The following is a 15,497-nucleotide window of genomic DNA, read 5'->3' as shown; positions in this document are numbered from 1 at the left end:
ATATTGGCACCCGAACTAAAAGGGGGTGGATGATGATTCTTCACCACCGGGATTTGGCGATTGGGTCCTCTAATCCTCAGTCGCGCTTTACCAAGGGGGCGTATTCGCATGCCTTCGTGGTGTAACAGTAGCACACTCGGCACGTATTCCAGAGGTCCAGGTTCGAATCTAGGCAAGGACATTGCACATTTTTCCCGTCTCCTAATTCATAAAAAACGTAATCGGTCTAAAGTTTTTTCAAAATAAATTATACTCTTATTGCTGTTTTCTTATCCAGCCTTTATGAACTTTGCATCATAGAGCACATTATTCGAGATATTTTGTTTCGAATTTTACTAGTCTATGAATAATATACATTTGTAAATTTTATAAGCTGCATTATACTATGACGCGAAAATTTTATAAAATTAAATGGATGAACAAAAATTAAAATAGTTACGGTCGTGAAAAATATATTCCATTCATTTTAAAATTAACCCTTAAATGCATGTAGTTGCCATTTGGCAACAAACTCATATTAAATCAAAATGTAAATCAAATCAAAACACCAATTTTAGCCTACTGCATAGTGTATCCAATTAGATACATACTGTTTACGTACTATAGTTTTGAAAGTTTCAGAGTGGTGGCAGTGACTAACGACGCAGCAATCATTATTGTGAGTTGATGTGGAGGGTGCTGACATCATTTGTGTTTAAGAATGTTTGATTTTCTGTTTGTTGTTATTTGGATGTATTCAAAGTTTAAAAATTGTTTGAACAAATTTATAAGGTATGTATTACTACATAAAATTAGTATTACACATTTGCCTATCATATATGTTTTCTAATAGTGCAGAGACATTACGATTTTTGATGCTGAACGCGTGAAAAATGAACAGGTGCCCTTGCCGAAACTCGAACCAACGGACCTCTCGAATACGCGTCGAGCGTGCTGACCACTACACGACAAAGCCATGTTTTTATAAGGTATGTATTATTACATAAAATTAGTATTACACATTTGCCTATCATATATGTTTTCTATTAGTGTAGAGACATTACGATTTTTGATGCTGAAGACGTGAAAAATAAACAGTACCCTCGTCGAAACTCGAACCAACGGACCTCTCGAATACGCGTCGAGTATGCTGACCACTACACGACGAAGGCATGCTAAGAAGACGGGATAAATATCTTATAATACCCCCTTTCTAAAGGGCGACTGGGATTAGGGGACCAGTCGCCAAACCCTGCTGGCAGAGAATCATCATCAACCACCTTTTTTAGTTTGGGCGCCACTTCTAGGGACATGAGGATATTTTTGAAGCAGGAAATGAGAAAAATGAGCAATGCCCTCGCCGCGACTCGAACCACGGGCCTCTCGAATACGCGCCGAGTGTGCTGACCACTACACCACGAAGGCACGCTAAAGAGACGGGTGAAATGCCTTATAATAGTTAATAATATGTTTTAAAAAACTGGAATAAAAACTTAGTCTAGGTTTTTTTAGTATTTTTCCTATTTTATTTGATATCATTTCTAAAGTATATTTGAATTTAAAAATAAAAAAAATAAAAATTCATGCACTTAAGGGTTAATAATTTGCAAGGATTTATTTAGTTTCACTAACTAGTTACTTTACGTTGATTTTCTTTGTTCTCTTTGCTTTAAGTTATACCTTGAGAATTCTTGCACAGGCGTGAAGATGAACACAACCAGGGAAAGATTATAAAAGACCCTAAAAAGTATTTAACATTTGATACGGACTTAAGTGCTTACACAACATCGACCCCTTGCGGTGAGAATTTGAAAGACAACGTAACACTAGATTTAAAGTTAAAGAAAAGTGCGAGACTGCATAACCCAATTTAAGCTAACAGGTTCACTCAGAAACCTACAACGACAGGATTAGAACTCTCGGCGGCAAGAATACGCTATAAAGATTAACAGCTGGCAAACGTGCGCTCACAATAGCGAAATCACGCTCTGTTTTTCGCTCCAACAGTTTAAATACTCTTGTTCACTCTACTTAATGTACACCCTGGTGAGGAAACGAAAGGGGAAATAAGAGAATTCAGGAAAGGCTCTCAAAATGAAATAATGATTAGTAAAATAAACAGAACCCTACAATATACGCAGAAATATTAACAAACGTTATTTTAATAACGGAATGCTTAGTACGAAGCTTACGTAGGAACAAAAGGCTTACGAGAAAGCTTGCTTAGTTTTAAGAAAATGAATTAGACAATGGATGGAAGAGATGTTTAGAAGGCATAAAAAACAGTAGTAATCGAAACATTGAAATATATCTAATTGGTCGGGAAACGAGAACTACCTTGATCTAGAATAATTCAGAGACGTAAATAGAACAAATACACTGAAAATGTACGAAGCACTGGTCAGAATAGAGAAGTTTCAAACTTTCAAATAGATCAGGTGAAAATAAAATATATATTATAATCGCGAGATCGCTATAAAGCTAGATTGTACAATTCAGGTAGGGCTTAGGAAAAAATGAGACTTCCGGCAAAGGTTATTTCTTTTCTTGATATAAATATTTATCTTTTTAAAGCACACTCCAATATTTTTCTTTTAGTTATATACCTCTCTTTTCAAAACTACTACTAAGTATCTTAATGAAGACATTATGTGTTGTTAAAATAGCAATCTGTGATGTCATATCCAATGATAATAATAAATGTCGTAGAAATATTTTATCGAGTGAAAGAGGATTAATTTAGAGCTCTAGTCTGACCCAGAAAGCTTCATGTGACTAATAGATTGAACAGCTTCTTTAAATGTATGCTTTGTTTATTATCATTTAGTGTTACTTAAATCAACGAAAAAAGGAAAAGAGCCAGTAAGTTTATAAGGTATTATCTCCCTCCTTTCGGCATGCCTTGCTGTTGTAACGGTCAGCACGCTCGGCGCGTATTCAGGAGGTCCAGGGTTCGAGTCCCGATGACGGTAATGCTCATTTTTCACGATTTCCGTAACTTCAAGTGTCTATAGTGGCACCCGAACTAAAAAAGGTGATGGATGATGATTCTCCAACACCAGGATTTGGCGTTTGGGTCGCCCTTTAAAAGGGGGGTTATAAGGTATATCTCCCGCCTTCTTAGCAAGCCTTCGTGGTGTAGTGGTCAGCACACTCGGCGAGTATTGGAGACGCCCAGGTTCCAGTCCCGGCGAGGACATTACTCATTTTTCAAGTCTCCTGCATCGAAAAAATCCTAATGTCTCTATACGTTAACAAGTTAACCGAGAAAAAGCAATAAGCAATAACGGGAAACTGCAGTTGAATACACCTGGTATGGGGTAATTTGATGTTCTACTGCACTAACAAACATTTTTGTGATGTGTTTATCGTGATAAAGCTTCACCCACTTACGACACTAATTTCAAATCCACAACGTCTCTCCCACTCGGTGGCCCTGGCTATATGCCACGGCACAATCGAACTTCCTTGAGACATCAAAGGAATTGCATAATATATTGGCGGTTTAGATACATGACCGCTTTCTCTACTTTCATACTCCGTATATGTTACCGCTAAAGTGCGAAAGCGTTTATGTTCACATTACCTACCTAATATGAAGATTAACTTATTTGCTCCATTGAGATATCTGCATCTTACCTAGGCAATGTGCACATTAACGGCTTTCGTAAAATTCAAGTTTGTTTCTCTCATCTCCTTTGCCTCTCTCTCCACTTCGCACATTGGCACTCGCTAATCTGCACATTGCCTACTAGTCACTCGTTAAACCTTTAAATGCGTGTAGTTGCCATTTGACCGTATACTCATGTTTAGTCATGTAAATTGAAACAAAACACAAATTTTAGTTTACTGCCTAGTGTTAACCAATTAGATATATACTGTTTACCTATATAAGTTTTAAAAGTTTCCTTGTGGTGGCATTATTTTAAATTAAGGTCCTAAGTATTCTAAAGTTCCCCAAATCTTAGTTTGTTGATTAATTTACAACGGCAAAGCACACTAAGGCTATCTGCCTAAGCGAAGGGATGCCTTCGAGGCAGATTTTTTAAGGAAAATTGGCTCGTATATACACACACATATGGGAAAAACCACGAAAAGGACCACGCAACCAGCCCGTTCGCCTGGATTCGAGCCAGGTCGAAACTACTAGCGCTCAGCGATTTTATCACTCGCCCACTCGTGGGCGCTTCTCGAATCTTGAATATTTTTCATATTCATGGTATTAAATGTTTTCATTCTTTTTTTCGCTATCTTCCTAAAATTATTATTACAATTTTTTTAACCCTTAACTGCGTATAGTTGCTATTTGGTAACATGCTTATATTTAGTCATGTAAATCAAATCAAAGAACAAATTTTAGCTTACTGCATAGTGTAACCAATTGGATACATACTTTTTACGTATAATAGTTTTGAAAGTTAAAGTGTGGTGGCACCACTAACGACGCAACGGTCATTATTGGGAGTTGATGTGTAGGGTGTGGACATCATTTGTGTTTACGAATTTTTGATTTTGTGTTTTGATATATTTTTCACGTGATATATTTTGCGTGTTTGATATATTCTTCAATTTTTAACAAAGATATTTTGAGGTTTAAAGTGTTTTTGCCTTGCCGCGAAGTAAGAACTGAATCAATCGAATGAGAAATATATCTAATGAAATTCAAGGAAATAAGTTTAAATCAGATGCAGCAAAACCTGCGTATAATTTAATATTCTGTACAAGGAAGCCATGTGGTGTACACATCAGTTTTTTTGTTCTAGAAAAACATTTAGCCTTTACATGTCGAAGTAAAAGTCAAACACTCAGTTATTACCATAATGCTTTTCAACAGAATACAATTCGAATGCGTGGTTTTATTTTAAGATCTAAAAATATATTACTCTTTAATTTGGAAAAACAAGTTGATATATTATTATCTTTATAACATACTCTTCACATTTGCATCAAAACTATTGACATCCTCCGTCTGTTTATGATTTAAAAGAGAGGATATCTTCAGTTGATAGTAGAGGAGATGTGTACCGATTTAAATTTTAAATTACTAAAAATCAACATTTGACCGAGTTTGTTTTATAAAAAAACTTCTTGATTTCAAGAAAGATAAACATGGATCTCTTTCCTTAGTGGCGGAAAAATATCATCACAGTTTTTCTGGAAATACATCACAAAAATTTCATGAATTTGTAAGTTAGATTTCTTTAAGAAATACTCAATCAAGAGGACCTTTGGCTAATAAATTAAATACAGTATTAGTTTTTCCAGAAGATTTAAAGCCCTACCAGCTATCAAACAGTAAAGTCGCTGAATACTGGTAGTTCGGTCCGAGTTTAGTATCCCGAGAACGGGCTATCTGCATGGGCGTTTTCGTGGTTTTCCGGTGTGTGACGTGTATACGAGTCAGTTTCGCTTAGAAAGTTCTCCATGAAGGCATCACTGCCCTTAAGCAGATATTCCTCGAGTGATTTGGCATAATCTCATAAACCAATAACTTAAAAAGACATATCTCATATCTTTTACGTCCTTTTTTATCTATTTTGCTCAACACATGATGATATAATTTTTTTCTTTATTATTATTTATATATTTCTCTATCTAAGTGATATATTTTCGGTAATTCGTATTACCTCAAGATGGTTTTGTTCTTTAAAAATGATAGATTCATATCAGTTTTCCTTGAATGCTGATCTTTCTCTTTTGGTCAATCTGAGGTTGATTTTTTGATAAATTATAAATACATTTAGTAGTCTGTGTTCGATCATTTACCCCCTTTTTTTGCTTATGAATCACATTTTATGAAATCATCTTATAATGTTAGCAAAAAGTACGGCTAATCCTTGGAGTATATTTGGCGACTTTTTGGTAAGGCGATAAATGTTACTAGGTAGGACTTTAGCGAAGTACACAGTTCGAATCACAGATTATTTTGTCTGAGAGAAATGAGAGATCATGAGACATGTCATATGACACTTTCCGGAGAATTCCAATCGTGATTTTAGCTAATAAGCACTTAGAAACAATTTCGCTGCTAAAGTACAAAATCGCCCACTTATTTGTTTGGCGCTTTTTACATGAGTAAGAAGAATTGTATTTTTGTCAGTTTTCTTTGACTTTTTAAGTGAAAACAGGTCGATGTCATAAAGTCAAGAGTGTGCTCAATCAAGATGGATGAAGTCAAGAGTGTGTGCAATCAAGATGGATTAAGTCAAGAGTGTGCGCAATGCCATTTTTGTGCAATTCTGGGAATTTTTTTAAGTGAAAATAGGTCGATGTCAAAGTCAAGAGTGTTCTCAATCAAGATGGATGAAGTCAAGAGTGTGCGCAATCAAGATGGATTAAGTCAAGAGTGTGCGCAATGCCATTTTTGTGCAATTCTGGGAATTTTTTTAAGTGAAAATAGGTCGACGTGTACATGGATACCGCGTATGAGCAATTCTTATAAACGCGCGAAAAAGTGGCCGATTCTGCACTTTCTCTCAATTTCGCACCTAATCTTCGTCATGATTAAGCACTTTTGTTCCATAAAAGTTCCAGCATAAGCGTAATTCGGCTAGCAGATTGTTGAAAAAAAAATGTTGAGTTTAAAAAAAAAAAAAAAAAAGCGTTTACATTGTGAAAACAAAATGGCGTCCCCCCCCCAAAAAAACTAGCAGGTTGCAGTAGCAGGGTTGGTCGCCAAATTTTCGCCAAAAAATAGCCAAGTTACCATAATTCAAAGATTCACCATAACTACATATATCAAATACATTTTTAAGCTTTTAAATGTTGTTATTTTTGCAGCAAATGTAGATGCGACACCAAATAGGAAATGTCAGCTACAGATTTTCTTTTAGTCTGTATTCGACAGTTTTGCTATAGCAACTCACGCTATGTTTATTTGCCTAACAAACGGATGCCTTCGGGGGGGACTTTACAAGAAAAATTAGCTGGTTTTCATATTACACATGAAAAAATAACGAAAGCGCCTACCTGTAATGTTCACTGGGAAGCTGAATCCTTATCGAATTTCACTGCTCTGCGGTCTTCGCTTAGCCAACAGTGGATGTCTTTGAATGGAAACACTATCGTAACAGCTCTCAGCTGTTACAGGTATGCCTAGAAATTTGATAAAGTACCAAAACTTGAAATTCAGTTCCTGGCATCAGTAAGGGAAGATGTTTTTCATTACATTACCAATAACACATAAGTAAAAAGTCGTTAACATTGTAATTCACAACCTCAATTCTTGAATATTTAGATGAAGTGCAAAATGGTATTTCTTAACAGCTCACGAATTTACCTAATGACAGGTGTGAGAATGCTACGACAAATATGTCACAAGCAGACAGGTGGTTTAATATTGACAGCTGTAAAGCCTCGAAACGTGTAGAAAGTAGAGGTAGGGAGGATATTAATCACTATCGCCTTCACAATTGTAGAAGTCGACTCCATTCCAAACATCTTTCAACACACACAGTTGTTTAGCATACTAGTCACTGATACGACTTAAAACTTTAATTGGTATTTTAAAATGAAATTTTCAATATAAACTTACACTTCAAACTCGGAAAAAGACTGTTCTTTTTTTTAACCTTCGGCCAGTCTTTATGTATGTGTAAGGGAAGTCATGTTTTAGGTTCAAAAATTCGACAGTGAATTTTCAGTGAATAAGCGTGGATTAGAGTCACTTTTATGGTTTCCACAGTGATGTGTACCTGTTTGTGTGTGAAAATGTTTTCGTTCACGATAACTCTTACATGAAACACTTCCAAAAATTTCCATTTCCCGTATTCCGCGTTCATAGAGTTGATTAGATTTTGGGTAAAACTCAACAATCGGAAGTGGTATTCTACATGGAGCTGGTTAAGGCGCTCCCGGTTAATCGGGAGTTAATTGTACCTGAAGTAACGTCATAAATTTGAAGTTCATAATAAAAGAAATAATGCTCGGCAAAAATTTCGATTTGAGCAAATATGGTCAGAGAAACCATGTATACAAAATGTTTTTCTTTTCCATGTGTAAAATAAAATAATTCCAGAAGTAATCGAAAGAGGGCGCTTAAACGTTGTGGCGTTTTATGCAAATCATGCTAATAATAGAACATCTAGCTGGTAATGGATTCGTCATTCGAGGCTGGCAACATTATGGTTACTAAATCGAGAGTTGATGGTTAAGCATTTCTGCATGAATCTGAATCCACAGTATTCACTGCTAAAGTTTCGCACGGAAAAAGGATTCAAGGCGCAAAAAAGGCCCTCTTTCATCAGCTGGATTACTGAATTAGTACCACATTTTGAGGAAACGGGGAGTTTGGAGGATCGTCTATGAAGTGGCACACCACCCTTGAGAGCGGACCGCTGCCAAGTTGTACAAAGTGTCACGAAAGAACTGGCAGCCGAGATATCAACGGAGAGTAGCAGTGCTCATGAAGTTTTAAGAATAACAAAGCTTCCGGAATCGTTGATTCTGAGCGGAATCTTGCATCTGTATCCATACAAAATACAGGCACTTCATCAGTTATTACCGTCAATTACAGAAGAAAGAGAAAATTTTGCTCTCTGGGCACTGGCATAGATCGACCATGATCCGCAATTGTTGCTGAACATCATGTGGATGGCTGAAGAGGACTTTTCATTGCACTATGACGTCAATACACAGAACAGTCGCATATGGGAGACGTCAAACCCTTGCGACTACCCGACCAAGCTACTGCATTCTCCTCGTGTGGCTGTTGGTGGGGTTTCACCGGGTCTTTAATTTGGGCTCTTTCTTTTTCTGAACAGCGTTCAAAAGTTTCTATTAAGCTCCTGTCGCAGCGCTTCTGGGGCGCCAAAGAATTATCGCGTTGTACACTTGCGGATACCGGACCATACCCGAATAGTCCTAGTAAGCGGCCCGGGTGTCCGGATCCGCTCTCACCTGTCACCCGTATCCGGCTGGACAACTTGTACAGTTACTGCCAATCGGTACGTTACGTTTTTGCGTGATCACGTTCTGCCTGCACTGCAGGAAAGACATAAGTTACCTGCCGTCACCTTCATGCAGGATGGTGTCACCTTCATGCAGGATGGTCTAAGTCGAGGTTGTAAGTTTAAAAGGTAATGATGATCACCAGACTTAACCCAGGCAAATTTTTTATTGTGGGGATATACTTAAAGTCTCGTATACATCAGGGTTCTTCAGCCACTTTGGTGGAACTGAAAGATGACATTCGATGGACCGTCGGTGGCATCCATGCTGATATGCTATATTTACTTGTAATAAAAGTACTGACGCTGCTCATTTGCCTAATGATTTCTGTTGGTGCTCCTGCTGAACATCTTTACTTTAAAATAAAGGCACATGCCATGTTATTGTGACGTGTTTCATTGTCTATTTGTGTTTGCCCGATTTGCATAAAACTCTCAGTATGACTCTTTTGGAACTTTTTTTTTCTTTTGTACATGAAAAAAATGCAATGTTCCTCTGATCATATCCGTGTAAATTGAAATTTTTTCCGAGCTTAACTTCTTTTACTATGAATTTTTGAAGTTTGCACGAATTTATGAAGCATTTTTTATTTGACTTAGCAGAGTAAACTAGGTTATCTGCTTAAGCTCTATGATAATTTTGGCTAATGCCCCTCCCCAAGAGAGGGGAATACGTAAAACTGAAATAACAATTTCACTAAACCAGGTTTTATTTTTTTTAATGTGGAGTGTTGATTCTATAAATAGTAATTTTTTTACAAAAAATAAAGATAAAAATTCAGAGTCTGTAAACCAAAAGGTTTGGTTTATTTGACTATAGCAAAGCACACAAGGGGTACCTGCCTGCGGGGAGGGATGCCTTTGTTGAGGATTTTCTAAGGAAAATTGGCTCATATACTCGGTGCACATGGAAAAAACCACGAAAACACCTATGTAACATGCCCGTTTGCGGGATTCGTCTTCGGACCGAACTACCAGTGTTCAGCGACTTTACCGCTCGGCCGCTGCTGGGCGTATACTGAAAAAATTTCAGAGTATCTGCTGCTAAAGTTGTTTTATTTACAGGTATAACTATTTCACCATAAAAAAGTTTTGTAATATATCTCAAATTTTTTAAATTCAAGAATTAATTCTCAATAACTGATTCAAGTCGTTATCAAAAATGCAAAATTATTTTCATATTTGTATTAATTCCTCGTGAAAATATGATGTCAAAAATATTTTAGGGGACTCATTTTTTGTTTACTTCTATTTATTTATGTTACTTTTTCTATAATTGAAAACCATGCCCAATTTGGTCTATAAGAACATGAATGTATAACACTACGCAGCGATATACATTATACATTTGTACACTGTTTATTATAAGCAGTAATGAAGAGATACACGTTGAAACAAAACAACTCCGATAGTTAACAGTCTCATTTGCTGGGGTATTTTTTTCCTCAGTATGACCTTTCGCTGCATGTCCTTGAAACCATAGCACGCGGCTCTCATAAAGTATACGTAATTTTGCAATTAACAATTCAATCAATCAAATTACTTGCCGAGAACTCTTTATGGCATGCAAAAAAAATTATAAATCATCGAATATCTCGCCCTATTACGATACTCGACGTTCGAGCAAAAGAAAGACGTACACATCGTAACATATGGCCCTCTTCTTAAAAGACTCTAAATCCTTTCATTTCAAATCACCGAATAAATTTTGCCAAAAGAAACACTTTACAGTTCTGGAATTTCGACAAAAATAATCGTACAGCTCTTCTTAGTATGGCAACACACAATCAGTAATTACACATCAAACTGCTAAGAATGCTATACAATGCGCAATGCAAACAGCATTTAAAACGCGCTAGCCTAATATGTTAGTCAGCACTCAAGAATTAAAAACAATAATACATACATTATTGAATAAAAAATCATGTAATTCAAATTCTATATGGCTGATTTTTTAACTTTTATTCTATATCGTGTATAATAATGTGCGAACTCTGTGGGAAAAATTTCAAGTTATTCTATAAGGAACTTTTGGAGTTATCATGGTTACTGTGAACATAAATCACAAAAAAAATATTATCAAAAATCGCTTAAAAAGTTTTCAGTGGCATATTTTACACAACTATTCACGTTGTCAAACCAAAATGTGAAAAAATAAAAATACGTTACCGGATTCTTCAAACATATTGAAATGCTTAAGTTTATTTACTTAGAACATAACTTCAAAAAGGGGCGCTAATTGTATCTTTAATTTGTCCTTTAAACTTTGACTTCCGGTGTGGGAACAGTCCGGTTTGTCATCTGTCAGAAAAACTGGTGTATCTCCACTTCTAATCAACATATTAGGAAAAGTAGAGTTGTTTTTTACAGCTAAGTATTCAGTCTTTGAACATGTTAAATAAAAATAATGAAATTTTTAGCCGGAATCAGCCTATTCTGTTATCTGAATCTTTATAGTCTTACAAAAGTGCAAGTAATCGTCGAATAGTAACCAAGAATATCGATTTTCGAAGTGGGGGAGGCGCTCCTCCAAAAGAAAACGCGACGTCAAGGGGTGTAGGCGGGGCGAGCAATACTCCGCCGCAGCGGGCGCCACACCAACCGCGCCACGCCACCACACTGAGCCCGGGTTTTAGTTGGGCCTCGATTCAGTCAGTATCGATCACACAAGCAGGACAGTTATGAGTACTTTTAATATGAAAATAAACTGTACTTGCGTAAGTTCATTTTTTACTTCGTTGAGTTCGGCAAAAAAAACGCAAATACGATGATGATTATATTAAAAACGGGTTTGCTGTTATACAAAAAAAAAAAAAAAAAATGTTGTCAACCAGCCAAAATGTTTGTTACGAAGCATAGCAATGATGCTATGAGACATTCTCGTCTGTAGCGACATTTGTCGGCAAAACATAGTGATTTAAAAGACAGAAGGAATATTTTTGCTACGAAATGGGCAAGTTTGAAACGTATGAAATTGGATAATACCGGATCCTTTTCTCAAACATCTGAAAAAGCGCTCGCCTCGGATAGGTTATCCCTACTCAAGAAACGCCAAGAAAAGTCATTATCGGAGAAACACTCGTCAAACCCTGCCTGTTAAAAAGCAGCTAATATTATTCTTGGACTAGAAAGTAAAGAAAAATCTTCCCAAAATACCGCTTTCTTGACAACACTCCGAAACGCCGCATTGACAATATGGCGAAAACATAAAAATTCTGTCAATGGAGACCGTGAAAGAATCGAATGTTTGTGCAGTACAGTTGGACGAGAGTACAGACATCGCAAAATGTTGTCAACTGTTGGTTTTCATTCGATACATTTAAAATTAAAGATAAGATGTTGTTGATGTAAGTTAGGACTACTTCAAAAGCAATTCATATAATGATAGCAATCTCTGAATTTTTTTACGAATGTGAACTCTCACGGCGAAAGCTGATAGGCATATGCATAGACGGCGCTGCGTCAGAACTTGGATTTCATCCAGGATTCGTACAGAAAAGTCAGACAAAAAAATCCCAATGTGTCTGTTATTCACTGTGTCATAACACCGTCAAGATTGACAACTAAAACACTTCCAAACGAACTCGACGATGTCTTAAAATTATGCATCCAAATTGCCAATCATGTTAAAAAAGTGTTAAATATTTGATTTTTTACGTTCCTTTCAGTAGATTTCGGAAAAGAACTTAAGGAGACTCATACACCTTAAAACCGATAAGGTCTTCGAATATGTGACTGTTGCCAGAATTGGAATATTTTATTTATTTTAAGAGCAATTACTTCCAACTTTATACAGCTGATTACGTAATATAGTTGCTTTCTGAAATAGTAATCAGGAAGTTTGTGTTGCCACAAATATTTTTATAATTTAATCCGCTTTGTGGCAAAAGGTTTCGTCATGTTTCCACCTCGCTTGCACATTTTGAAACATTCTGTCGCATAATCTGATTCCATATTTAATATAAAGCTTCTATAATATTTGAAAACAACTATGCAGCAAAAATTCTAAGAATTTCATTTTAAAATTTTATTTTATTTGGAGTTGAGTTTATATAATGTATTTTAATAAAAAATATGAGATGTTTTCGTGCATAAAATATTTTAGTATTAAATATTCATCAGATTTTTGGTTTAGTGAGAAAATAGTGCCTTTATAAAGACATCCATCAAATTTCAAATATGTACAATTAGCCATTTTTAAAATATCATGCGAGCAAGGTGGAAACATGACGAAACATTTTCTTCCAAAGCAGATAAATTACAAAAATATTTGTGGCAACACAAACTTTCTGGTTACTAGTTCCCAAATTAGCAATTATTATGTAGTGAGCTGTAAAAGGGTGGAAGTAATTGCTTTTAAAATAAATAAAATATCCCAATTCTTGCAACAGTCACATATTCGAAGATCATAAGGGATTTAAGGTGTATGACCCCCCCCCTTAAAACACTGTTATTTCATACCGAATTACGCTGGCTATAATATGTTATCAAGATTATTTAATAAATTTATTATGTTAATAAATGTGTTAGCAAGATTATTTGAACTTCGTGATGAAAAGATTCAGTTTTTTAAAATTCAAAAAAGCATACATTTTATTTTGAATAACAACCTTCATTTTTCTTTACGTATTCTGAAGAAATGGTTTTTAATGGCACATTTCCATCATTTTTACTTCCTTGTACGAAGTAAAGGTAGTATTGTGATCACGAAAAATTCCGGGTACCATATTTTAACGAATATATCCATTTTGACAGCTATCGAATGCAAGTTAACGATGATTTTGCGTGACATCTGTACCTAAGGACAGAATAAAAGACTCTTTTTCTCCAAACGAATTATAAAACTTATTTAAAATGGATACAGAAGATATTTTTTCGAGATGAAAGGATTCAGTTTCTTGAAATTCAAAATCAAACTCAATTGAATGTGGAATTCTAAAAGCGAAGCGTTCAAGTTGTATTGGCTTATCTATCGGATGTCTTCTATTCATTGAAATTCACTGAACTTGAAAATACAAGGTGCAAATTCGAACATAGTTTAGCATCGGGACGTCATCACAGCGTATACTTATAAGTTGTAACTCTCGGAACGTAAAATTTTAGCTGCAATTATTGCCGCTTTCCCAAATTATTTGGAATCTTGGAATAAGAGTGCTTCGAAAAGGTTTTTAAGGATACTTATAAGAATAATATATCAATTTTTTTTTTTTGAGCTACTACATTGAGAAATTCAACAGTTACTTCGCAAACACTCGTGTGATGATAACATTTATAGAACTGGTGACAAATCCTTTTTACGTTGACAAAGGTGTGTTGCCGGAAATACTACAAGAACAAGCTTTGAGCATTATAAATGATTCTGCAGCTAAATGTGAATTTCAGAAGATGCATAAGCCAATATTATTTTGGGTAGAATATCTCGGAGTTTTATTCCAACATTGCAGAGCAAGGCTACAACTGTAATACCGTTTTCAAGCACTTATTTGTGCGAAACGGCGTTTTCAGAAGTTGTAGCAGTAAAAGCGAATCATAAAATCAAACATAATATTATAAAATATAATTTACGCTGCAAACATAATATATAATTTACGCTACAAACATAATATATAATTTACGCTACAAACATGATATATAATTTACGCTACAAACATAATATATAATTTACGCTACAAACATAATATATAATTTACGCTGCGCACTTTCTTCTATTCAATTAAGAATTGAAAATTTTATCAATAATAGCAAGCTCATCTGTCCCATTTATTTATTTATTTACATACGTGTGTGCAAACAGTATATTTTTATAATAAAACCTTTATACATTATGCTTTTGTCCTGTTGTTGTTTTAACCTATCTCACTTGTCTGACAATGGTCAGCGCAAGCCCACGACATTCAGAGCCTTGAACACCATATATGTGAATGCCCGACTTTAGCTCAGTTCCGCCCCCCTCCATTTTGACCGAGAGCACCTCAGAGAGACGGATCCGAGGATCTTCCACCTCACTTCTCCTGTCTCCAATACCCCCCCGGAGGTCGACGGTAGAGAATTCTGCGAAGCTACTGGCTAGGATCTGTACCTAGGTAGTCTCGGCCACGGGGGGGGGGTATAAAATTCATGAACATAGGGTTCTGAAGGCCCTGGGAAAGGTCACTCATTGGCCGGCCTCGGCATGTCCTGAGCGCTCCTGAGCGGTTGGTTGCTGGGTAACGGCCCTCTGCGACGGGCTCGCCCAAGCGACTGGCAGGAGCAATTGACGGCCAGTGCTGCCTGGTATCATATCCAGGTGGTGCGCTGCTCCCCTGGAAGGGTAATAGTGGAGGGTGAACCTCCACCAAGTGCCCAAAGGGGGAGTAGACCCGTAATGTGATTTAGTTCACGGTCACCAAACTCTAAAAAGGACTTTCGGTTCCTCACATATTTGCCCTATACCGCACAGACACTATACATTTATAAACATCCATACCCTCTCCGGAATTCAAACCCCGTCTTTTCGGTACAGTAATCACAGTCACTAATCACTATCCTGGTTGGGTGACATGTTTTTTGTTCTCACTATCTTTATAGGTA

General features: G+C 36.3%; 1 protein-coding gene across 4 annotated transcripts in view; it reads right to left on the bottom strand.

Moving 5' to 3' along the window:
• Positions 1 to 15,497, bottom strand: part of LOC118205012 (organic cation transporter protein-like) — a 139,241-nt gene that overhangs the window by 95,674 nt on the left and 28,070 nt on the right. The window contains exon 2 of one of the 4 annotated variants that reach the window (XM_085827000.1): positions 6,949 to 7,074. The exons of the other annotated variants lie outside the window; for them this stretch is intronic. The gene's annotated coding sequence lies outside the window, so the exon portion shown is untranslated. The remainder of the gene's footprint in view (positions 1 to 6,948; positions 7,075 to 15,497) is intronic. 4 annotated transcript variants of the gene reach the window in all.

This window comes from Stegodyphus dumicola, chromosome 11 (assembly GCF_044657685.1).
Source record: "Stegodyphus dumicola isolate Sdum_Otavi_A_Nest chromosome 11, ASM4465768v1".
NCBI lineage: Eukaryota > Metazoa > Arthropoda > Arachnida > Araneae > Eresidae > Stegodyphus > Stegodyphus dumicola.
The sequence above is the reverse complement of the archived record's forward strand: the minus strand, read 5'-3'. Positions and strand labels throughout refer to the sequence as shown.